This window comes from Carlito syrichta, unplaced genomic scaffold (assembly GCF_000164805.1).
Source record: "Carlito syrichta isolate Samal-C Ts95f unplaced genomic scaffold, Tarsius_syrichta-2.0.1 Scaffold312060, whole genome shotgun sequence".
Taxonomy (NCBI): Eukaryota; Metazoa; Chordata; class Mammalia; order Primates; family Tarsiidae; genus Carlito; species Carlito syrichta.
Window position 1 is genome coordinate 53,399 of NW_007256156.1, and position 25,974 is coordinate 79,372.

A 25,974-nucleotide genomic window follows, 5' to 3' on the forward strand; every position below is an offset into this window, starting at 1 on the left:
TTTTAACTTCTAATGAAGTCCAGCTTACCAATTATGTCTTTCATGGACTGTGCCTTTGATGTTGTATCTCAAAAGTCATTGCCATATCCAAAGTCATATAGATTTTCTCCTATGCTGTATTCCAGGGGTTTTATTGTTTTGTATTTTAAATTTAGGTCTATGATACATTTTGAGTTAATTTTTGTAAATGGTATAAGGTCTGTGTCTAGATTCATTTCTTTTGCAAGTAGATGCCCAGTTTTCCCAGCACCATTTGTTGAAAAGACATTGTAGTTTTCACCCCCTAGAAGTTCAATTTGCGGCTTCTTTTTCATATCTTTCAAAGTTTTTCTCACTAGTGAGGGTCCTGGGTGCCCTACACAATGTCCTGTGAATTATGATTTTTTTCTAATACAACTGGTAGGAATAAGCACTGTTTTTACCTCTCTGTGGGTTCCTTCTAATCTAATGCCCCTCCCCCCCTTACAGGTACCAGTCATGTTTTATTAGGGTGTTCTCATTAGGGTATGAAAGAATTCAGCAATGGTCAAGGTCCTCATGGAGGAGTGTTGGGCCAAGGAGGTCATGATCAGGAGAGCAGAGTGCGCCCTCTTCAATGATACTTGTGTAGCTGCTCACATTTGAGCTCCTTGAAGAAAGGCAGTAGCTGAAAAGCACGTAGCCACCAGCACCATAGAAACACCAGAGATGCTCCTTTTCTTCACGTTGATGTATGTGTTGTAGTAGTGGTGGTAACCTCTTTGAAATGCTCCAACAATGCCCTTAGGGGTGAAGTCCAGCATCAATATCCAACTTAGAAGGTCCCCTTGTTTGACATCTATGCCGTTTCTTCTCCTTCACTGGTGCAACTGATGCCATCTTAGAGTCCTGGTGTCCACTATAATCTAATTATTTCATGTTGCTATTTCCCTGACCTCAGGTAGATTTTTCACCTGTATGCACTAATAGATATTCTACTGAATACTTGAGGGGAGCTCTCTGCTAGTCTCTGAGTTCTGTCTCCGTCTTGTTAACTCTAGCTGTATTGGTCTCCCTTGTCTGTCAGCTTCATATCCTCAACACAGAGAGTACAGTATCATTTACCGCAACACTTCCTCCTTGTGCTATGACATGGAAAATCTCTTAAGGTTGGGGCAATTATAGAGGTCACCTAAGTTGTTTCTCATATCTCCAGATTCCAGTGTCTTTTATTTTGTGAAGTTCAGTGCCTTGAAAACCATTATTTCTTATATTTTATCTGTTTTTAATATTTTTGCAGCCAGGAGGCTAAATCGGATTTCTATTACTCCATCATTTGGAAGTACAAATTCTATTTAATTTTTAAAATTATCTACATGTATTATTTTATTCATTTTCATGATGGCCATTTCAATCAAATAGAAAAATAGAAAGCATTGTATAGTGTGCATCTGTGTGCCCACCTTACAGATTCTACAGTTAGCATTATACTATATTTGTTATATCATGTAACTATTTCTTCAGACCTTCTTCAAACATTCTTGTTCGTCGATGCTTCAAAATAAATTGAATATATCAATACAATTCATTGTAACACTTCAGCATTCATATCATTAATTAAAGTTTAACATCTGTTTCTGGCTCTTTTTCAAGGTAATACATATATTCAATACATATATTCAAATGCCTAAAGCTTAAGTGTACCAGTTGATGAATTTTGACAAAGTAAAAAATTGTGTAATGCTAATCTCTGTCAAGCCATAAAACATACTTATCCCTTCAGAAATTTCCTTTCTGACCTTCCCAGTCAACCCCCATCTCCACCTTCCCAAAGGAAATCACTGTTTAAATATTTTCACCATAGAAAAGTTTAGCTTTTTCTAGAATAGCACTGCCAAATAGAAATATAATGTAAGCCTCAAATAGAGCCACATGTGTATTTTTAAATTTTCAATTAGTTGTGTCACAGAAAGTAAAAAAGAAGCAGGTGATATTAATCTAAATATTGCATTTTGGACTTCTGGCTCCAAAATGGTAGTGTAGAAAAAGCTGGTTTTACTCCTTTCCACAGAAACCCAAGAACAAATATACCAGTGCTATCTCAGAACTCAGATATGAGGATGAGACAGTTCGCTGGACCACAGAGAGGTGAAAATACTCTAGATAGATAGTAAGAAAATTGAACTTCCATATGCACAATGCTCCTCTTCTCAATCTGCCCAGCACCAAGCACATGAAAAATTTTGCCCTGATTCATGATTTCTACAATGGAGAAAATAAGATGGAGGTGGACAACAAGCTTCCCCACCATCATGGGTTCCCTGGCAGGAACTCCCTCTTGGCCTGTATGGTTTCCATTGAAAAGTCTGTTGCCAGACAGATTGGAATTCCTTTGTATGTCATTTGCTTCTTTTCTCTTGCTGCCTTTAGGATCCTCTCTTTGCCCTTGACCTTTGAGAGTTTGATTATTATATGCCTTGAGGTAGGCTCAATTGAGTTAAATCTTTTTGATGTTCCCTGTTCTTCCCGTACCTGGATATTTATCTCTGCCTCACATTTTGGAAAATTGTCTTATATTATTTATTTGAATAAACTTTCTACTCCTTGCTCTTACTCAACTCTTTCTTAAACACCAATAAGTCTTAGATAGTCTTCCCAGGTAATTTTCTATAGCTTGCAGGTGATCATCATTCTTTTTCATTCTTTTTTCTTTTTTCTCCTCCTGTTTTTTTTTTTTTTGAGTTGGAGTCTCACTCTGTCGCCCAGACTGGAGTGCAGTGGCACGCTCCCAGCCACTGCAGCCTGGACCTGGTGGGCTCCAGCGATCCATCCACCTCAGCCTTCCAAGTAGCCGGAACTACAGGCTCGTGCTACCACACCCGGCTAATTTTTGATTTAGTGTAGAGACGAGGTCTCGACAAGTTGCCCAGGTGGGTCTCGAACCTGCAGGCTCAGGCAATCCACTTGCCTCGGCCTCCCAAAGTGCTGGGATTACAGGCTGAGCCATCGAGTCCCTCCTCTCCTCCTGTATTAAAAAAAAAAAAAAAAAAACTTAAAAGTTGTAGATTCAGAGGGTACAAGTGTATGTTTGTTACATGGGCATATTGCATACTGATGAGGATTGGGCTATTGCGCCCCAATCCTTTGTATTTTTAAATGGCCTGTCTTCACGCTGTCTGATTCTTTCCTTTACTAGATCCATTCTGCTATTGAGAGCCTGTATTTTCCATTACAAAATTCCTGGGTTTTTTACACTATTTCCATCTCTTTGTTATTTTCTCTGATAAGTTTCTGAATTGATTTACTATGTTACCTTAGAAATTACTGAGTCTCCTTAAAATTGTTATTTTATATTCTTGGTTAGAGAGTTCATATATCACCATCTTATTAGGGTGAGTCACTTGTTCTTGCTTTGCTTCTTTGAGGGGTCATGGTTCACTGTTTGCTGTTATTTCTTGTAAACTTATATCTATGTCTTTGCATTGAAGAATTATTTATTCCAGTCTTCTTTGTCAGTTTTTTTGACTGTCTTCTTGTTTGGGTTTTTATTGGATATGTTTGCTTAGAGATTCTTTGTAATTTACTTGTTGAATTTCTTATTTGTTTTTCACTAGATCATTATTACCTTTTTGGCACTATGTAGCACCTGAAGCCCAAATTTGCTGCAGATTTATTAAACAATCAGAGCATTACCCATCCCAAATAGGGGAGGTCCCAAAGGGGATATCCTGGCAGTATGAGAGGGCTGGCTAGGGTGTCATGCCCAGGGGACCAGTGAAACGTTCCCCTTATAGCATGGTGCTGCTCAACAGCCACTCTGATTTGGTGTCTCCTTTGGCCAAGTTACAAGTAGAGTTTCCAGGGCTGGGGATGATAGTCTAGTTTCTCCTCTTTGTCTCTGGCTATCCTCAGGGATGTTCCTTTCTTCAGGCACTTCCATTGCTTTCCATGGGTTAAGGTAGAAACAGATCTCCTGCCAGGGAACCCAAGGTAGCAAGGAACCTTTTTGTCCACCTTGATCTCACTTTCTCCAGTGTAAAAACCATGAGTCAGGGCAAACTTTTCCACGTGCTTGGTGCTGGGCAGATTGTGGGGAGGGGCATTGTAGATATGGAAGCCCAATTATCTTACCGTCTGTTTGGAGTATCGCTTATCTGTGGCAACTTGGCGAGACCTGTCTCTACAGTAAATCAAAAAAATTACCCGGGCATGGTAGCACGTGCCTGTAGTTCCATTTACTTGGAAGGCTGAGGTGGAAGGATTGCCAGAGCCCAGCAGGTCGATGCTGGGTTGGCCATGAGTGTGCCACTGCACTCCAGCCTGAGCGACTGAGTGAGACTCCAACTCGAAAAAAAAAATTAAAACTAGGGTAGAGAAATAGAATCACAGAGAAACACACAGAGGCTTCAATTTTGCCTATAATGTTTTATTTATCTTAACAAATCTGAAGCTAATATGGCAAAATATTGAGACTTGACAAAATACAGTAATGGGTTCACAGGTAAAATGGTTTCTCTTTTCTAATAGTTTTTTTTTTTTTGCATTTTCCTATGGACTTTCTATATTTCATAAGTTTTTAAAAATAGCATTTTTTAATAAACATTAACCAATTTTTTGTTTTATTTATTTTAAAGATGTGCAAGTGGTCTTGTTACAGTACAATTGAGGTAGTTGATGTTTCTTTGCATCTCAGTCATAGCTTCCAGGCTATCTAGCTCTACCTTGGTCAACTTCATAGGACTTGGTCACTAATGACATAGTGACCTGGTCACTTTCCATGTCTTGTCAAGCAAAGTTGTACAAACCACCTCTCTATTTGTATTGATTTCAATTTGTGTTGATTTTCTGTTACTGGGTGGGCCATCTTTTATTCTTTCCTTTGATTAAGGAGTTTATCTGATTTTTTATATATGGAGATAAAAATATACGTAGATAAGTATATAAGCATATAAGTATGTATGATCTATTTGGGGGGATATAAATATATGCATATCTGTGTATGTTTTATGTATGGAGATATGTACTATGTACATTTATGTACACATATTTATACACAAACATACAGAATCTTAGAATTATAAGTCCTCCAGGTCATTTGATTTAACTTCCTACCCAATATAAGATCATTTCTACAGCATTTGGCAGGCAGTATAGCAGAATGGTAGTATATGGGTTCTGGAGTCAGTTGGCTATGGGCGAGAATCTCAGTTCTGTGTCATTTAATAGCTGTGTGATCTGAGGCATGTTATTTAACCTTTCTAAACCTCAATATCTCATAGATAAAATAGGGGTAATAATAATATCTGTTTTGCAGACTTTTGCTAAGTTTAAATAAGAATGCATATAGAATATTAAGCATAGAGCTTGACACATAATGCATGTTCAATATATGTTAGCAATTGTTATTATCATTATTTTTGATAGATATAGCATAGCCATGAGCCTCCACTTTAACTCTTTCAATAATAAACTTTGCAAGAAAGCTTGCCTTATTTTGAAAAATCTCTGTTACTAGAAATACAATGAACCAAAGTTCTTTGCCTATAAACTCTATTCCCTTTAAAGTTTATTTGTTGGTTCTACTCTGTCCTTTGAAACGACACAGGTTAAATCTCTACTGTTTCATTGCGGAAAAATTTCAAACCTTTGAAATCAGTGTTTCCTATTCACCAGAACATTCTCTACTCATAAGTCTGAACTCTAGAGTATAAATAACGTTAGAATTAGCTAGTAGATTTTAGCATCGTCTAAAAATAGAATGGTGAGCAAATATAGGATATTCTGGTAGTTTCAAATGTTAAATTTTGAAGGGTTTGGTTTAGATGTGTAAGTAGCCTGTCTCCAAGCAGCTACTGAGTTAGAGAATCTAAAGTTGGGGATAAAGGAAAGTCTCATATTTTTCTTAATTTACCTTTGGATCCAAGTTCCTATTTTTTTACTAAATTTATCATTTTTGCTCTAAGTTTTGTCTTGTGTGTGTGTGATCCCTTTTCTGCATGACATTATCACTCAAGACATAATCACAGTCCCTTCATTTACCAAAGTGCTGTTATCACCAGGTTATGTGGGTTGCAGACTTTAATATTCAAGCATAGAGGAAGATTATATTTTAGGGCATCAAAGCAAAAGTCTTAAAACTGAGTTTTCACCATCGCTGTTCTTCTGAGGGAAGAATCTTCACTGGTTACTCTTCTGCTTGGTCTGCAACCTCCTGCCGTGTTGCTAGGCTTCTCTACACTTTCTATTTTTTATCTCTCATCTCTGGTTCATGCTCAGCAACCCTTCAAATATCTGTTTATTTCTTATGTTTCCTTGCTTCTAACCCAACCCAGCCCATGGGTTATCTTTCCACAATTAAAACGGCCTACTATGGTGTTTTGCCAGATAAAGACAATTTTCCTAAGAAGAATTCTGCCCCTAGCTCTTAAGTTAACACTTTATATTTCCATGCTACACAGATGTAATATAAAGAAATACATCTATGTCCATAATGAATAACATGTGGTATGCATGCCTCCATTATCTTTCCCACCATAAAATAAATCATCCCTGGCGGGGCGTGGTGTCTCAAGTCTGTAATCCCAACACTTTGGGAGGCAGAGGTGAGGGGATTGCCTGAGCCCACGGGTTCGAGAGCGGCCTGGGCAACTTGGCAAGACTTCGTTGCTACCATAAATCAAAAAATTAGCCCGATGGGGTAGCGCACACCTGTAGTTCTGGCTACTTGGAAGGCTGAGGCGGAAGGATCGTCAGAGCCAGCGGATTGACTGCCCTCCAGCCTGGGCGACAGAGTGAGACGCCAACTCAAAATAAATAAATAAATAAACAAATAAATAAAAATAAATCATCACTCAATCACACCATACTATACCAAAAATGACTCAAAATAGTTCTCCTCCATTATTGAAGCTCTTGTCACATAGCCTTTTCTGTTAATGGTTCAGATTTCACCAGGTAATCCCTTCTAATCCCTTCTTATCTTTTGGCAGGCAGGACCCTCCCTAACTCTAGGGACCTAAGAGGAGCTCAGATTTGGGGCTCTGTAAATATCACCCCCTTTCATTGTTTCATAAGCCTTAGGGCTAGTGGTAGTTTTCCTTCTGCTTTTACTAATCTCTAGGTTGCTTCATTATCCCGTTTGTCTCCTATCACATGCATGATCAAATTCCTTGTATTAAATTTTCTCTATTTGAAACAGCTAGAGTGATCTTGATTTTTTTCCTTATTGAACTCTGAATGATACACTTTCTTTGAAAATCTGTAGTACTTTTTAATCTATTTTATGGTAAAAATTATATACAGTAAACTTTAAGTCTGATTTTTAAGTCATTCCAACATGGCTATAGATGTTTGTGCTGGATATTCTGTTTTCTCCTCTATATCCTTTCACTAGCTTTCTTCACCCTGCTCTTTACTCCAGCAGGCTGACTTCTACAAACTTCATCACCTGGGCTTGATTGTCCTCTGCCTTCCAAGTGGATTTTTTTTTTTTTTTTGAGTTGGAGTCTCACTCAGTCACCCAGGCTGGAGTACAGCAGCACACTCACGGCCACCCCAGCACCGACCTGCTGGGCTCCGGCGATCCTTCCACCTGGGCCTTCCAAGTAGCCGGAATACAGGCATGCACTACCATGCCCGGCGAATTTTTTTTGATGTATTGTAGAGACGATGTCTCACCATGTTGCACAGACAGGTCTCGAACCCACGGTTCAGGCAATCCTCTTGCCTCGGCCTCCCAAAGTGCTGGGATTACAGGCTTGAGCCACCGCGCCTGGCCCCAAGTGGATTTAATTAGCGCTGGTAGAACGGAAGTTTGGGGAGAAAGCCTTTAGGTGTATTTAATCTTACAGTTCCATACTGGTTTTATTTCTCTACTGAAGGCCACAGATGCTGTTTTATTCTCATGGCATGCCACATTCTAATCACATCTCCCTCCCTTTTTGCTTTCATGCCTAGGAGCAAAAACAGCTTCCTGCTGCTGCTAATCATTGGGTGTTTTGCCATCTCTTATTGGCCCCTTAATCCTTCCCCACCCCTTTGTAAATTGTTCTTCCATTAAAGTTTATTTACTCCTTTTGAGAATTCCACCTGTTTTCTGCCAGAACCATGATCAATACAACCACATACCTGTGTTTGACAACTCACCCTTATTCACTGCAACCTCTCAGGACCCTCTTCCTGACAAGTACCTATACTGCTCTATTGGTTTCTTTCTGATTATTGGTTCTATTCCCCTCTTATTTATGGTCCTGTTCCCAACCCTTGTACTTAATGATTATATTTGGTCTCCCCAGTGAGGTGTCTTACCTCTCCTTCAAAGACCTTGGCTCTGACTCAACTCTTTTACTTCCCCTGCTTCCAAGTATCTTTGGGCAATCTGCCTTAGTTTGAGAACCCTTAAACCTAATCTTTTTTTCCAACCTGCTTGACAAGTGACTAACCCTCCAAAAATAAAGGAGGAATATTTGGGCATATTCTATGTACATTATTGTCATTCTTTCCTGAGTCTACTCTAACCCTCTCTGGGCAATCTCATCCTTTACCACCTTCTAAATTTATGTTTCCAGCCCAAACTTCTCTTCTGAGTTCCAGACCCATAATCAACTGCCTACTTAACATATGCATATGGATGTCTTAAAGGCACTTCAAACTAAATGTGTCTCAAACAGAATTCATCTCCCCCTTGAACTGACTATCCTTCTTTGTTCTCTGTCTCAGTGAATAGTGTCACCAGACGCTTATTCAAACCAGAAATCGGTAAATAATTTTAAACTCTTTCTTTTTACTTACCCCACTTAGCTAGTTCAAGTAATGCTGATTTTATCTCCTAAATCTATCTCAAGGCTATCCACTTCTCTTTACTCCTACCCACTAACACTTGATAAGTGGTAAGTCTAAGGCATTATCATCTTTCTCCTGAATCACTGCCATAGCCTTTCAACTGGTCTTCCTGCATCCTCCCTTGCCTTTCTTTAACTCACTCTCTATGCTGCCGCCAGACTTCTCTATGCTTATGATAAAGTTAAAAATCTCTAGTACTGCCCACAAGGCCCTGGATGTTCTGGTCCCTGTCAACCTTTCCAGTCTTCTGGAGACCTCTCCCCCTTACTCACTGTGCTTCTTCAAGTGTGTCAAGTTTATTTTTCCTCAGAACTTTTTACACATGTTGCTCTCTCTATGGAATGTTTACCTTACTCTCTCCTTTTATTCATTCATTAGGTTTTACCTTAGATGTTGTTTCCTTAGTAAAGTCTTCCCTGTCACTCTAGGCCAGGCTAGGCAACATGCCCTCCACTTTATATGTACCCAAGCACCATACTTCTCCATCACAACACGGTATTCTTGCAATTATTTGGTTGGTGTTATCAATACTAGTAGGCTATAACCTTCACCAGGGCATAGATTGTGTGCTGAATAAATGTTTACTAAATGAATGAATGAATTACTGTATTTATTATCTTTGCCAGATTGTAAACCTTCAGGTTGCAAACATTAGATCCCTGGAGAGCCTAGCCCAGTGTGTTGTATAATCATTTATTCTTCTCTGTGTATACATATGATATAATCAATACACACTTGATGTGAAAATGAATTGGAATACATGGAATTGCTCAAGTTATTTTTCATCATCTCCTCACCAATATTTATTTTGCCAATTCCTTTTCCTACTCTACATATGTTCTATATTTTTGTCTCCTTTTTCTACAAGTGCAACAACTCACTTTTTGTGGCTAGAGGAAACTTCTTTCATCAGTAATTCTTTCCCTTTTAATGTCATATTATTTACTATAGAGTACAAATGGAATTGCTGTGAACACTCAAAACACAATACAGTTTTATATAGAACACTTTTTACTTAAGAGACGGTGTTCTTATTTTCAGGGAGGGGGTATAACAATCATGCATGTGAAGAATTCGCATTGACTGTAAATGTTAAATTGAATGATAGATGATTGAGATTTGCATTGTGGATGATAATCCATTCATATAGTTGCCTGTTCCCTTCATCCACGTAAATTAAGGCTGCAGGGTCTGTCTTTGTGCAAACTTTCCCACAGTCTGTTAATGTGTCTTCCAACAGCTATAAACTTATTTGAAGAAATGGCAGAATTGTACTTATTTGTGGAGGGAGTTAATCACCCACAGAATTCAATTGTTTGCAGAACTGAGAATGTTATAGAATGAATAGCTTTGAAATACTTATTCAGTGCTCAGAGAGCAAAGCCTGGTGAAATGAGTACTAAATTAGGAATCCAGAGACTTATGGTATAATGTTAATACTGCTTCTGTGTAATCATGAATGCCTCATGTGTCTCTCTGTACTCGTGTTTTCTTTTGTCAAATAGTGTTCATAATACCTCCATTCACCATTCACAGGGTTGCTGTGAGGATCAAATGAAGAAGGTACAAAACGGAAGCTACATTCTGGGGGTGGGGAGAATGTGGAAGATTGTTGGTACTCTATACACCTTATCTCATTCTTTCCTCAGGTCACCCTCTTTGACAGCTGTCATTCATTTTTTCCACATATTACTACTAACCAAACAAATGTACCAATCAGTTTGCAAGAGGGTAGAGAATAAAAAACTGGGAGGTTAGGGAATTTAAAAAAATAATGAGACCTCAAAATTATAAGTCCCACAAATACACAGTTGTTACAATTTATATTGGGATGAAGAAACTAATGCCATTCTCTTTACATTCTTCAGACAATAGATACGTGTTATCAGCAAACCAAACAGTCACTATTTATTATCCAGGGACCAAGAATGACACATTAAATATTAACGCAAATATATTTGTTTTTATACAATATGAATCTGCTTCAAATATCAATTATTTCAAACAAAAGAAACCCAATTTTTTTCTTTCACATACATTTTCATTTTTTTAAAAAAAGTTCTTCTTTTGTACAAATGAAGGTGACTAAAATGTATTACTAAACATAATCATTTAAATGTATCAAATGGACCCCTTATACCTACTTAGTAAGTATGGTGGGATTGCAGTGGTGAAACTCAGTTATGAGTCCAAAGCTTCAGATTTGGCATAGTTGGAAAGGTTAGGCTGAATGAATCCATCTTTACTTGATTAGCCTTAATATTTCCTGCCTAATACATAATACATAAGCCTTTTACAATATACTTTGTTTTATACAGCCCATGATTCTGAAATGTATGCAAAGTACATTTTTAGAAAATGAATTATTTTTTAACATATTAGGAGAGCTGACTATTTAAAGATTCACATTGTTAATCTTTGTATTAGGTTGAATTACATGAAATTGCTTATGTTTGATCATTTTTGGCCTACAAAAATGGCAATTTCATATGGCTCAGCATAATATAAGTGAAGAATTATTTTTATCTTAAAACAGAGTATACCTATATATAAATAATCTGCCTGTCTACATACCAGCTAATGTGCAATTTTGGGGGGAGTGAAAGTGAGGGAGGGATTTGCCAAGTCAGCATTTTGGATAGAAGGATAAATTCAAATTGTGCCCACTGGTTACTCTAGCTGCCTTTTTGAACGGTAATATATGTTAATTAATACATTGAGGGATATAATATAATTTAATATAAATGGAAAAATTCTCTTCTTTACAGTAAGTGTGCCATGATGAAAATATTTAGTTTATTTTTCTAAAGATTAAATACCATGTGAATCATTATAATGACACATCTGCTTAAAATCATCTCCATTTATATTATCACTGGAAATTGTGGGGGGTTATGCTGCTATTTTAGTGTAATCTGTGCTGTGTGCTTTGGTTAATGCTTAGTGAAGATCTGGATCCCATGGGGTAGTTGTGATGAAAGAGTATGGTTGTTTTCTAGGTGAGTAACCTAATCACAAATTAGAAATCTTCATTTAAGTTAGTGCTTAAAAAGCAGTTTTAATCTCCTGTAATTTGAGTTGGGGAGGTCAGGTGAGCAAGGAATAGATTTGAAGTCTGCGTCTTCATCAGATTCAACAACTAGGTATTGAATATCTTGCTATTCACTGCTTTCGAAAGTATAATCAATTCCTTCATTTATCCAGCCACTGATTTCTTAAATGTAAAGTGCATTCAAATACTGTGGGCACAAAAAGGAGAACCTGGAATGAGGGGAGCTATGTGTCCTTAAGAAGTTCTGGAGTGTATTGCCAGTCTTTGATAAAGTCCATGAATGGCTACCAAGAGCTCAAAGTTTAAAAGACCACAAAATCTCAGTGTTGAATAATCACACAACTTAAACCACCAACATGTAATAATATGAGTCACTTTGGGTTTTGTTAAATATAAAGCCAAAAGGAATCTGTATACCCTATAGGAGTCTTAGCCTACCTGCTAATTTGTTTTGAATGGTGCAGAATGCAGCTGCCATCTCTGGCACTGCACAGTTGTAACAGGTGTTGCAGAGTCAGCCTTATTGCTAAGTTTAGCTCCACATGTGGGGATTTCACACTATGCAACCCCTTGGAGAGGGGAGCATTGACAAACAACTGTGTATAAAAGTGGAAAGCACTTGGGAATTTCACCACCAACCTAGATTTAGATCAGAAGAGAGGGGCCGATCTAAATTGGTTACAGACTATAGGGAGCTACATGTCTGGTGGAGGTGGCATTAACCTAACATCCAGTCCATTTCTCTCTTTCCACCACTGAAGTTCCTGAGAGAGCACCCTGTGAAATTTGATGATCACTTTTTAGGTGTAAGAGAGAACTTTTTTTTAACAGGTAGAATATAATACAGGTGTACTAATCCTTCAGTGGCAAGAATACAACCAGCTTGCTAATTTTTAACTTGTAAATGGTACTCATCTCCTGATTCCCCTTTTGAAAGTTAATTTTAAAAATCAAGTTCTCTCTCCACTACTGGCATTCTAGGGCTACAGATGAGAAGTTTTCTAAAAATCTATTTCTCTTATAGATAATAAGTGAAACACTTCATCTTTTGGCAGGGACCAGGAAGGAAAGAGTATTTTCTGGGAAATATAAATGTAACATTTGAGGACACTGATCTCAATAAGGATTTGTTGGAGGGTGTTTTTCCATCTTTTCCTCCTTTGTCATTATTTTTCTTATACTCAGGTGTAAAAAGAGTCTAGTGATGACTAAATAGCTATAGCTCTCTAACCATTTTTCAGCAAAAAGTAAACAATAAAAAACATAAACTTTGGGACCCAGAAGCCTCGAATATTTTACCCAAGGACGCAATCATTCAACAACACCAAGATCATTTCATTTCTGCTTTAAAGTGCAATTGAGTCTTCTTTCTGAAGGTTACCCTTAAACAAAGCTCATAATTGTGTGCAACTCAATCCTGGAGCATGATAGGGAGGGCAAAAAAGGCAAAGAAGCTGCACATGTGACGTAGGGTTCATTATCATAAGAATATTTTGACTAAATTTTTCCTGGATTTGGGGGAAGTTCATTGCTCCATATTTTAGTAATACATCTGCCATTATCTGTTTTTAAAAGTCCAGTAATAGAATTAACACAGATATAATATGCACATCTTTCCTTTCTAGATGAGTTTGTTTAGAAATTTCTTTCTATAAAGTTGCTCTTTAAACTGAAAGTTTATTTAAATGTCTTCTTTCATTTGGTATAAACCTGATGGCCTAAGATGATCAAATCATTGCTCTCTTGGGAAAGGGTTAGTGATCCCTTTCATTAACTTATGACATGATTTAGTTTCAGCTCAGTAGAGGTGATTCTTTAGGGTCAAAACGCTAAATTTGTCCTTTTCTTGGAATACCCTCTTTCAACAATTAGCCCTTTTGAAGGCAAATCCTCCTTGTATGTTTTTGGAGCTTCCAGGGATCTTATGTTTTTTATAACCACTGCATATGAATTTCTGTGGTCTGAGGTTTGTGCAAGGCCCAGGCGCTCTTTGGTTACTATGGAAACTAGCCCTCTCAACTAGCTGCCATTTCCTATCTTCCTTTCAAAGAATGATAGATATCCCACAAGCAGAGTTAAGGTGAAGAATAACACAAAGAAAACATGAACAGCTTGTTGTTAAATGAACAACTTGTTGACTCTCTACATGGGAAGCTTCATGCAAGAAAGAAAGCTTTCCTGGACATGCACATTACAAGGGTTCACTGAGATCCACTAAAATTCACTTTCATCCTGGCTTTAGGGAGTGGGGATTCGACTCTGCATCTCTACATCTGTGAACTGAGGAACACTTTCTGTGCTCTCAGAGGTGATGGGCGAGATGACATGTTTGAGTCGAAGGAGCATTGTGAAGAGCAGGATGAGGAGAATGGCCAGGAGGCTCAGAAATAAGCCCACATACATGTACAGATTGGAATACTTGTCTGAAGTGGTGTCAACCTCTGTGGCCAGTGTGGGAAAATGGGCTCTCCCAGTGAGATTTCCATGGTACTTAAAATGCACCTCCATCATCACTCAAGATTTAAGTTGGTACTTGTTTCTATTTGATTTCTATTGCCCTTGAGGCATTCTACAGTCACTTTGTCTCTAAATATATTGGCGGTATCCTAACAAACTGATACAAACCAATCACCCTCAGAACTAAGGTAATAGCACACAAACAGAAAATGAGGACATCCTAATTTGACAATTGCCACACCCTCTATGTCCTCCACAGTAAACCCCCCCAATAGGTTTTATCAGTGCTTCTTGGTCAATTTAAAATATATATTTTAAGAAGCTTTATTTTTCATACTCCTACACTTATACTTATCAAAATAAATATGATGAAATTGCTTTATAATACTGTTACTGGGACAAGAATCTCTTAGTGTATTATATCAGACTTTTACTCTGTTTAGTAGAGGAAGAAAAGACTATGTTTTGCCTATAGCACATCTAGATGTGTGGACTAATGACGTGGATTTAATTGGTTTCTTCCACAAGGAAACATTCTAAAGGCTTTTGTATATTTCAGGTTCAGCATATCTGACTTTTCACCCCTCTTGTCTGTCTTTCTGAATCTTCCTTAAGGATAGAGATTGTAAAGTTCCTGCCCAGCTGCACAGCTTGAGGGTTGTAAGTCTAGAGGATGTGAGTTTTCTACAGCTTTGTTGACGTCCCTCACTGTAGGCTGGAGGGAAAGTGTTGTCAGACCTGGTAATTCTCAGATGAAGGAGGTCTTAGAGTTGCTGACAGCAGTAGGCCTAGGCTCAGAAGATTTGGCTCTTAAGATTCTTCAACAGATTTATTTTCCTGAAAAATCAAAAACAAAAATAAAAGATTCAGGTATCTCTGTGAAAAACAAGTGGCAATTTATTTTGAAATAAAAATGACCGATAAATTGCAAAATGGTTTGCTATATGCAAGTTAGTTTTAAAATTAGTTTTAACGTTATATGCTGAGTGTTCATCATTTTGAATGCTTTTTTATCTATGGGGAGAATAGTTATTATAAGGTTAAAGAAAAACTTTGGAACACTAAACAGCAGCTAATAACTATTCTAAATTAGGACTGTGTTTTACACATTAACTGATCATAAGATTTACTTGGGGTATTTATTAATATACAGACCCTGGGCCCCAACCTAGACATTCTGAAACACAGTCTCCACAATAAAGGCCTGGGTACCACTCTGGAGAGTCATACTTTATTGGTCTGGGATGGGGCCCAAGCTTTGCTGTTTTTTAAAATCCTCCAAGTAAATCAAAGTGTAGCTAGGACTAAGAACCATTGATCTAGCTTAACCAGCACAGTCTAGCATCGAAACAAAGGAGACCTAAATTTAAGGATTTGTTTTTCAACTTCCAGGTCCCAGTGCCAATTGTCACTTAACAAATCAAGATTCAGGAATGCAGAATTCCCTCAATTTTGTTTTTGTTCTGTCTTTTTCATTTAGATCTGAGAGGCGGGAATAATTTTTTTTTTTTTCAGACCAGAAGGAATTAAAAGGGTATGCCTATTCTGGGAAAATAACTGTGTTCTTCATTATTGTAAAGACAGAACCTTGTCTTTATTGACAAAAACATTCCAATGTGTGAATGGAGTTGACTATTTACTGTTGAAGTCTTCCAAAATGATTTAGCTTGTCATTCCAAACATTAATTTTGAATATGAGTGACTAAAATAAACAATATAAACAGCCATCACCTGTCACATTTCTATGTGCAGTAGTAGATTGCTGACAATATAGTCTAGTTCTGTCTCTTGTTAACATAGCCAAGGAGAGTTCATAGAAATAGCTCCAACAATAAATATTATTCTTCCTATCATCCATTTGCTTTTAGCCTGGGAGCACTTCAGCTTAAAGTTTGCATTCCCTAGCCCACGATACTATGCTTTTGGTAATATATATGTTTCTTAGTCTACCTACTTACTGCACCTACCACCCATACAGAGCCACTTGGTTCGCAAGCAACAAGAGCAAAGAGAGAGGGTATCTCTTTAGCATATTTGGAGCAATGGTCTAGGAAATATTTTTGCCATACTTAGAGATATATCTATTTTGATTCTTGGTTATCTTCAAGGTCCAGAAACATGCATTTAAACACAAGCTTTTCAAGTGATTCTTTGCACACTGACTTTAATTATTGGTTTTTCTCTCTAGATAGCCCAGTTAAAGAACATAGTTAATCTATCTTTTTGGTTGTTTGGAGGTCTTACTTTTAACAAAGTATTTAAAATAGTGTTGTGGGTTGAATTGTATTGCCCAAAAAGATATGTTGACGCCCTCACCCCCTCAGTACCTGGGAGTGTGACCTTATTTGGAATTAAGGTCTTTGCAGATGTAATCAAGTTAAAATAAGTTCATTAGGTTGGCCCTAACTCAATGACTGGTGCCCTTATAAGAGGAGAAGACAGAAACACACAGGGAGAAGACAGAGAAAGAGATCAGAGTGATGCATCTACAATCCAAGGAACACCAAGGATTGCCAGCAAATACCAGAGACTAGAAGAGGCAAGGAAGGAATCTACAAATTTCAGAGGGCACGTTCCTCTGCTGATGCCTTGATTCCAGACTTCTAGCCTCCAGACCCCAGAGAATAAATGTTTGTTCTTTTAAGCCACCCACTTGTACAACTTTGTTATGGCAGCCCAAGGAAGTGGAAGAAACAGAAACAAAAACAAAAAACAGAGTAATCACTCTGAGGTCCTGCTGTTTGCGACATTTGAGGCAATGTTTCTCAGTGTGGTTGAGAAAAGTCCCCTCATCAGAATCACCTGTAAAGTGTTCATTAAAAATACAAATTCCTACACCCTTTCTCTTGCTTCTTAGATCAGCGTATCTGAAAATAGGACCCTATAATCTATGTTAATAACAAGCTACCCACTTAAAATATCTAAGCACACTCTTCAGGTAATGTTTTTCAGTCCTTGCTGTACTTCAGTATTATTTATGCAGCTTTTTGAAAACCTTATATACCTGAGTCCTTCCTCCAGGGCTTCTGATTCAGTGGGTCTGTGTGGGTATGGACATCAGTATTGCTTAAACACTTCACAGGTGATTTTTTGATATGCAGTCAGGACTGAGAAACACCACTCTACAAACAGAGCACTACAAAATCAGGACTCTGACAGTTCCAGGCAGCCCATCCAGAGGCATCTTTTGATCTTAGCTACCCCCACTGTGTGTTGTAGTCAATACAGGTTGTCAGTCCCTGCAGCCTTCCTCCTTACAACCTCTTCTCCAGATAGCTCCTTTTCTTAAGAATGGTACTCATGGCCAGGCTTGGTGGCTCAAGCCTGTAATCTCAGCACTTTGGGAGGCCAAGATGAGAGGATTGCCTGAGCCTAGGCAACATGGTGAGACCTCTTCTCTACAATAAATCAAAAAATTAGCCAGGTGTGGTAGCGCACCTGTAGTTCTGGCTACTTGGAAGGCTGAAGTGGAAGGATCTCCGGAGCCCAGCTGGTCGATGCTAGGGTGGCCGTGAGTGTGCCACTGCACTCCAGCCTGGGTGATGGAGTGAGACTCCAACTCAAAAGAAGAAGAGGAAGAAGAAGAGGAAGAAGAAGAAGAAGAAGGAGAGGGAGACGGAGAGGGAGAGGGAGAGGGAGAGGGTGAGGGAGAGGGAGGAGAAGGAGAAGAAGAAGAATTGTACTGCTCAGAGAGAAGAGCTTAATGGATTTTTCACCCATGTGTTCCCTAAGTTACTTCTTCACCAGCCTTCCAGAAGAGCTAAGAAGGAAAAATAACACTCACTGCTGGTGCAAGCCAAGTGAAAGAAACCTCTATAATATTACAATATTATAGTACCTTTTTATTCCCTTTTGAATCCCCAAGTACACAGAATTGGATAATTCCAACTCTTTTGTTTATGGCACATTGTAATCATTGGTAAATTGGGGCCCTCTTCTATTTGTTTTCTTTTTCTTCTTTCTTTCTTTCTTTTTTGTTTTTTTGAGTCTCAGTTTCATTCTGCCATCCAGGCTGGAGTACAGTGGCACAATCATGGCTCACCACAGCCTCAACCTCCTAGCCTCAGGCAATTCTTCCACCTTGGCCTCCCAAAGTGCCAGGACTACAGGTGTAAGCCACTGCACCTGACCTTGCTTTCTTAATAATATAATGAACACCTATGGACAAACACCTGTAAACAAACACCTACCAACTTTAGGATTGAGTATAACTACTAATTTTCACATCTACCTATGCTCCTCTTCATCTCACCCTCCTACCTACTCCTTTCCAGAAATAACCAGTATTATGAAATTTGTGATTATTACTTTGCTTGTATTTACATAACACACACACACACACACACACACTCCTATGCCTAAATGATATGCTAGTTTGATTTGTTTTTAACTTTATTTTTAAAAATATCAAGCTGTATGTAATCTTTGACTTGCTCTTTTTACTCCACATTTTATTACTATACAATTTATTTATAACCATTCTAATAGGATGAGAAAGGAATAACGTTTTGGAAGCCCACATATTGTCTTTGAACTTGACGCCATTCTCCTTAGTTTCACAATCTAGACTGTCAATGCCCTGACCCTGGCTGACCTTAATTCCTTTCGTTATCCTCCTTTCCAATCAAACTGTAATGCTTACTCTTACCTACTTTCCTGCTACCATGTTATTGTTTGAGCAGTTCTTTTCATCTTCACACAACTTTGCATGGGGAAATGCTACAGTCCTTCAAGGTTCAGTTCATGAAGCTGACCTTGATTTCCCACCTCAATTCTAATTCCCATAATGCTTTGTTTGTCTTCTAGAAGAATTACATTTGTCTAATACTGTAGATATCTATTTGATGTGTTTTTCCCTAAATTCTAATTTATAAACTCCTTGAGAGTCTTTTTAAAACATTCTATCCCTTCTACAGCTGTGCTCACAGTAACTGCTCAATAATTATCAAATAAATGCATGGGTTTGACTGAAGAAAAGTACTTAGCACTGACGATTTGAAGAGAAATACAGTCTTATCTCTGATTTGATTGCTGATATAGCTTGGATAAAAGCCTTAATTTTCCTTTTCCTTTTATTCTCCTTTGCTGCTCTGTAGTCTCTCATTGTGTAAAGGAGACTAAATTCCAGATTATAATCCAGAATTAAGGAACTGTCACTTTGTTTAAAACTTTGCTTTTGAAGTGCTATTACGTGATTTCAAAGGAAAACTACAGGGAATGAGTTAAGTTTTAAACTCAGTTGTTAAAAAGTTCAATTTTGCCTACAGATTATTTTCAGTAACAATTGATAGTACATTTTCTGCCTCCTACACAACCGACCCTGAATCTTCTTAGGTCTGAATATTTATGAAATATTTATTAGAATTCTGTGAAATTTAGAGAAGCTTAGAGAACAATTATCTCAGCTACAGTTGTCAATTTCTTTATATGTTTCCTGTGAAAATTTGGAGAACTAATTACTCACAAATTTCTTAAAACCTCTATAGTCTGCAGGAAACCAGTCTGATCATTCACACAGGTTTATCAATTTAATTCTTTAAATTGGTTAAGGACTTTGAAATGAATAAACAAAAAATTAGGTATTGGGGAATCCTATTGGTTACTGTAGTACTATATCTGCAACAATTTCTCATGAATGCTTTCCAAATAGGGTTGTCATGACTCTCTTTGCTAACTAATTAATGAGTTACACAGTTAATGTGATTGCTCTGTCAAAAACTCTGCACCATTTGGGAAAAAAACCCATGCACTTTCAAAAGAAACAAATTCTATTAATACTGGAGGATCTAATTTTTGTGGAATTATTTTCGTATCCTGCAGTCCTTTCTGGAAAGCTCATAAAAGTCCATTGTAAAAGCAATTGAAAGCTATTGAGAGATAAGGCAAGCAAGAAATGAGGAAAAAGTAAGGAATTGGGAAAAGAAAGGAAGGAAGAGGAAAAGAAAAAGAAGGGAAAAAGAAATGTGAGACGTAAATAAAGAGGATGAGAGATGTGGAAAGGAGATGCAAGGTGGGAAGAAATGAATGATTAAGAGGAAGAGAAGGAAGGGAAGGGGAAATACTGGGAAAAGGGGAAGATGAAAAAAGAGAAAGAGAAGCTTGGGAAAATGAGAAAGAGATTAATAATTGGCCAATGTCCAACTTTAACCTGAACATCTGGTTTACTTAACTTCTAATGTAAATCAAAATATCCACAAGTAATGTGAATGCACTTTCGGTTTTCTGATTGCATGTTTTGTTATTAACTTGGTTAAAATAAAACACTTGGTAATAATAAAACAAAAAACTTCTTGAGTTTTTGGTATAATTGAAATGTCAAGTCCTCACTAATGTTTGACATCTATATAGTATTTATAACCTCACAGGAACAAAATAACATACATTCCCAGATCATGAATTTTGCTCCTTAAAATGAGAAGGGAATGTGGAACTTTCTCCATCTATCAACTGAAAGGAATTCCTCAGGTGAAATGTGTTTCTGACAAGAGCAACGAAGTTCTACACAGGCCTCCAAAAGCAGATAGATATTTATTAGGCAAACCTTTATTGAGTGCCAACCACGTTCCAGACACTCTGCTAAGTGCTGAGGATATAGAAATAAGTGTATCTGGATTCCTGTCTTAGTTTTTGAGGTGCTCTTTTTAGTTACTTGTATTTTCTTTAACATGATAAACTTCTGGAAAAAAAATCCACTGGCAATTTTACATTTTTCTGCATGACACCTGTCTATATAATTCCAGAGTAGAAATCTCACCAAGTAGCTAAGGAAAATGATCAATGGAACATTCAGAAAAAAAGTCAAAACTATCAATTCTAACAGCTTTCAAGAGTTAACACATTCTGCTTGTATTTATCTGCCTAGTGGGGGAGAGAAAACTAAGAGAGGTAAGGGCTGTTAGAGTATCTAGTTCTACATCTGCCTATGAAGAAACAATTCTAGCAAGGCAAGTGCTTCTTCACTGTCTGGAGCAATTAAGTAATAAGCTTGCTCATGTGGGAGTTGCTGTATCTTCTGCGGCAGATGGTGCCTATTTGTCACACCTGCCGATAAATAAAATAATGCCACTCACTTCACTGGGAATAATATTATAATATTTCCAAATCTCTCTTACCTTTCCTGGCTCACGGTATGAATGGGGTTGGCCATTTAAATATCCCTTTTGAAGCTTGCCCCGACAGGCAACTTGTTCAGGAACATTTCTGGAATAGCTGGAAAATAGAATGAAAGCTTGTTTTTGCCCAAGAAGCAGCACTATGTTCATGCAAAGTATGCTTTCTCTTTCATCTCCCTAAAGAGTAATCCCTTTCCAGAAAAACAAAACAAAACAGAAAAGCACCTTCTATTAGTTACTTAAAATGCCAGTTACCACTTACAGCTTCAGGGTGCAGTTTCAGATGCCTGCTCCTTTATAAGCTCCAAAGAGCAAAGAGAAGTCTATTTGGATGCGCATGTGCCCTCTGGAACACTTGAATGGAAGCAGCCTGAATTAGTTAAGTCCCCAGTTCCTCTTTCGCAGGCAACTGTTCAGAGTATGCGGAAAGGTAGTGATTCAGCTCTGCTCTGCCTTAGCAGTGTGGAGCCTGAGAGGGAGGAGATAGGGGAAACTGAGAAGCGAAGTTTGTAAAAAGCTTTCCACTTTAACCCCTTCCAGGCTTCTTCATGAATCTGTAGGATTAACTGAGGCTCCCTGTCTTTATAAAAGCTGCTTCATATGTCATTTAAGAGGATCAGATTTCTTGTTCAATTTGAGAGGGTTTTTTTAAAAAATCCTAGGTCTTACAGTAATATATGCTTAGAATTGAAGCCAAATGTGCCAGGATGTAGTAGTATTTAGATAATTCCATCTTTAAAAACAGAATGTATGCATGTATATGTTTCTAGGTTTGGAAAAAAATTTTATAGGTACTGCTATTTGGTTTGAGTATTTTGTGAAAATTTAAGGTCAGCCTGATTTTCTGGTTGGGGTTCTAAGATTTAGGTAGAGCACTTTGAAAAAGTCTTACCTATCCAAGGGTATATGTTCCATTATAAATGATTCATCCACCTTTAGTTTAAATGCCCTTACCATCTTTTATATATTGTGACAGGAGGAAGGAGATTAACATTTCTCGAATGCCTACTCTGTAGCAAGCAGTTCACATAAAACAACTTCATTTAATCCTCACAACTTTGTGCTTTGGATTTTATGATCTCATTTTGCAAAGAAGGAACCTGAGACTCAGAGAGAAAGTATACCCTGTAGTTTAGTAAGTCTAGAGCTAGCATTGAAAAACAAAGTGTGATCCCAAGGTCTCTGCTCTTTTCTCTGTAAGCGTGGGTCTTAACCTTTGTGCGTCTTCGATTTCTTTAGGGACCTAATGAAAGCTAGGGACCTTCCCCTTTCTCAGAAATATGCATATAATTTCCATGCTCCATGGCTTCCAGATTAAAAACAGCTAAATGTTCCCATGTTTCTTCTCCAATTTGCTGTGATAAGAGCATTATCTATCCCACAACACATGGTCATAAACAATTTTTTTATGGTACCAATAGTCATAACAGTATTAATTACAGTGTCATACCAATCTTTAAGAAATTACTGTAGAGATTTTCCCTTTACTTTCACATTCTCCTTAAAAACACTTGCATCTTGTCTTTTCATTTCCCTCATCCCAGTGGTTACAATGAATAGAGGGTTACCAGCACAACCATTTCTCAAACTGGAGTAGTATGCTCAAGCTTCATGAAAGGATAGGTTAAACATAGGGCATTTTTCTACAGGATTGATTTTACTTGAATATTTGGATCGAGCATAGATAATTTAAGTGACAATTTTAAACATAGTTTAAATGACAGTAAACTCATAAAATCATATGCAAATTGTGCATGCCTTTTTATGATCAAGCATGAGACTTCAGAGAAATTTTGCAGTTGTGGTGGGATCTCTTTGGGCTACCCAGGCTTCCCCAGAGATACTTGTTCAATCTTCTCTGCCACTTGGGATATTTTCGTGGAAAAGTTCAAAGATCATGGTGTATAGATCTTTTGTTTTGGGTTTTAACCTCAGCTCTTTGATCTGAATTTTCTGGATTACCTTAAGGTACTCAATTAATTTATCTGACAGTTTTTTCTTCCATAAAAGAGGGACATTTATAGAAAAGGGATTATTTGAAAAAAATATCACTAAAGCATGCTCTATAGATGTTTAATTAATGTCAATGTTGTTTCAAATTTTTAGCTGTCATAAGAGGATGAGGCTACTTGAATCTAACTGGAGGTTTTTATCAGGTAAAATGTGCACAGATGGGGGTAGAGCGTACACATAAAGCCTAGATAAAAAACTATCTGTACCCCCAAAGCTATTGAAATAAAACAAAATTAAAAAAAAAACTGGAGGTTTTACCAGGTATAATTTATCTTTTCTTACCTAATTAGACAAAAAACCTTTTTTTAACATGATATTAAATTCAAGTATCCAGGATACTTGATACAGGATACTAGATACCTCGCAATAGATGGGTTTTCCAAAGCCAGGTCATCATATACAGAATTTACAAGAGCATGCTCCAGAACAGCTTCCAAGAAAAAAAAAAAGTCAGGTTGTGGAGGTTTGTGAGAAGGGAAACTTGTGAAAATATTTCTTTGCAGAGAGCAGTTGCCAGGTTAAAACTCCACTCCACCTTCCACAGCAGTGATGGGGTTGGGGATAAGCTAGTTCCTTCACCTCAAGCCTAGTGAGAGAGTATTTCACCAGACCACTCAGAGAGCTTTACATTGCAGTATAGAGGCAGAGGATTAGAGAGGTAGTTCATTACAAGAAAGCTAATGTGACCCTTGGCAGGGGAATGCTGTTGACTATTTGTCTTGACCTGCATTCCCAGAGTTTGTCAAGGCAAGGGATGTTTGAGTGTTTTCTGGGAACCAAATAGGGACCGTGTAAGAGATAGAGAGCCACGGTGGGGTCACCCTGGATCCTGTCCAATAGAACCACCTAGAGGGTTTAAAGGACCCAACAACAGGAAGCTGGAGATAACTATTGTATTCCTAGGGCTGAGGAAGGAGTTGTGAACTGCCAACCTAAATAGAAATGTATTATTCCAAGTCTCCCAAATTACAAGAGAGAGGTCCTCACTGGTGGAGACTTCTTTGAAGAAGTAACAGAAGAGCCAGAGACTCAGAGACTGGGAAGCCATTCTACCAAGAAAGAAATGACCAATCCCTTACCTCTCTTCCCTGCTCCTGCTTCCACCCTGGCGAAGCTCCAAATAGAAATTGGCAAGTGTAGAGAGAAGAAAACCCATCACTCTTCCTTTTCTAAAGGTAAGTGGCCACCATTACAGGCCTTAGCATGGCAATGGGGGTGGAAATCTTATCTTTGAGTAAAGACTGAGGAATTTGATTAATATCTTAGATTGAATACATCCATTACTGAATCAAGATTGTGTTTTGTGACTCAGAGGGTCCTTTAAGATTGTTTGTTTTCAAAGAAGTGAGCAGAAAAGTCTTGTGATCTATTCAAGCTTCCATCCAGGGTCAGGGAAAGCTTACCTTAACGGGCTAACATTTTATTAAGACATTGAGAGACAAAATAAAGTTGTGTTTTGATTCTATGATACATTGTACTTAAACAAATACCAGTTGCATTCACTAACTCATTCCTTCATTCAACAAACATCTGAGTACTTATTATGTACCAGGCATTGTTCTAGAAGTAGGGCATACAGTGAAATGGAAGAGTACTTGTCCTCAAAATACCGATGGTCTATTGTAGGGGTCAGCACATTTTTTATGTAAAGGGCTAGATAGCAAATATTTGGGGTTTTGGAGGGCTATATACAGTTTCTGTTGCATATTCTTTTTTAACTAAGGTTTTTTTAAATGTAAAAGAAAATCATTCTTATTTTGAGGGCTGTACAAAAAGAGGCCATGGGTCAGATGTGTGCCTCTGGATCCTAGTTTGCTGGCTCCTAAACTACAGAAGAAACTCATGTTTTAAAACCACCAATTACCATATATTTATTATAATTGAATATGTGTTTAGGGGACTTGGGCAGGAGGCACAGAAGAGCATTATCTAACTCTGACTGGGAAATCAGGGCTTCTAGGAGGAGGCCTGTTGATCTGAGACCTGAAGGACGAGCAGGAGTTAGAGTTAATGGAGGTACGTGGCAGAGGGAGCTGCCTGTTCAGAGGCACCAAAGCTTGAGAGAGTTTGGTTCACTTTGGAAACTTCAAAAGGGGAAATCTGAACCTTAGAGAGGTTAAGTAATTTGCTCAAGATCACACGGCTAGTAAGTGACAGAGCCTAACCTCTTAACCCAGGTATGTCTGACTCCAAATTTGTGCTCTTAGTCACTGTGTCATATTCCTGCCCTAGTATTATAACTATGTCTAAGATCTGCTTCTAGTATTTGCAAATTAGCAGCTCTGTTTGGCTCACTTCTGATCCCCTAAGGATGAAAATGACAACGTTCTAAAAGGGCTGGCAGATCTTAAAAATAAGACAGTGAATAATGTTGGGTTGTCAAAATTAGGACTCTAGTTTTCCTTTTTAATACTAACCTTCTGCCTCCAATAAAACCTAGCACACATTGATCAAATACAAGGAATGTGCTTGTTTCATCCTTCCAGAAGGTTTTTTTTTTCTTTCTGGGAGCTAAACTCTAGCCCTATTACAATGTAATTT

At 37.9% G+C, this 25,974-nt stretch overlaps 1 long non-coding RNA gene and 1 pseudogene across 1 annotated transcript; both read right to left on the reverse strand.

Moving 5' to 3' along the window:
* Positions 1-592: 592 nt before the first annotated feature.
* On the reverse strand, positions 593-858 carry LOC110596664 (annotated as a pseudogene).
* A 13,822-nt stretch (positions 859-14,680) lies between these two features.
* On the reverse strand, positions 14,681-21,854 carry LOC103271972. The gene is made up of 3 exons (XR_505092.1): positions 21,683-21,854; positions 21,421-21,517; positions 14,681-15,145 (listed from the first exon to the last, which is right to left on the reverse strand). It is a non-coding gene; the product is annotated as an uncharacterized LOC103271972 (long non-coding RNA).
* Positions 21,855-25,974: the final 4,120 nt, after the last annotated feature.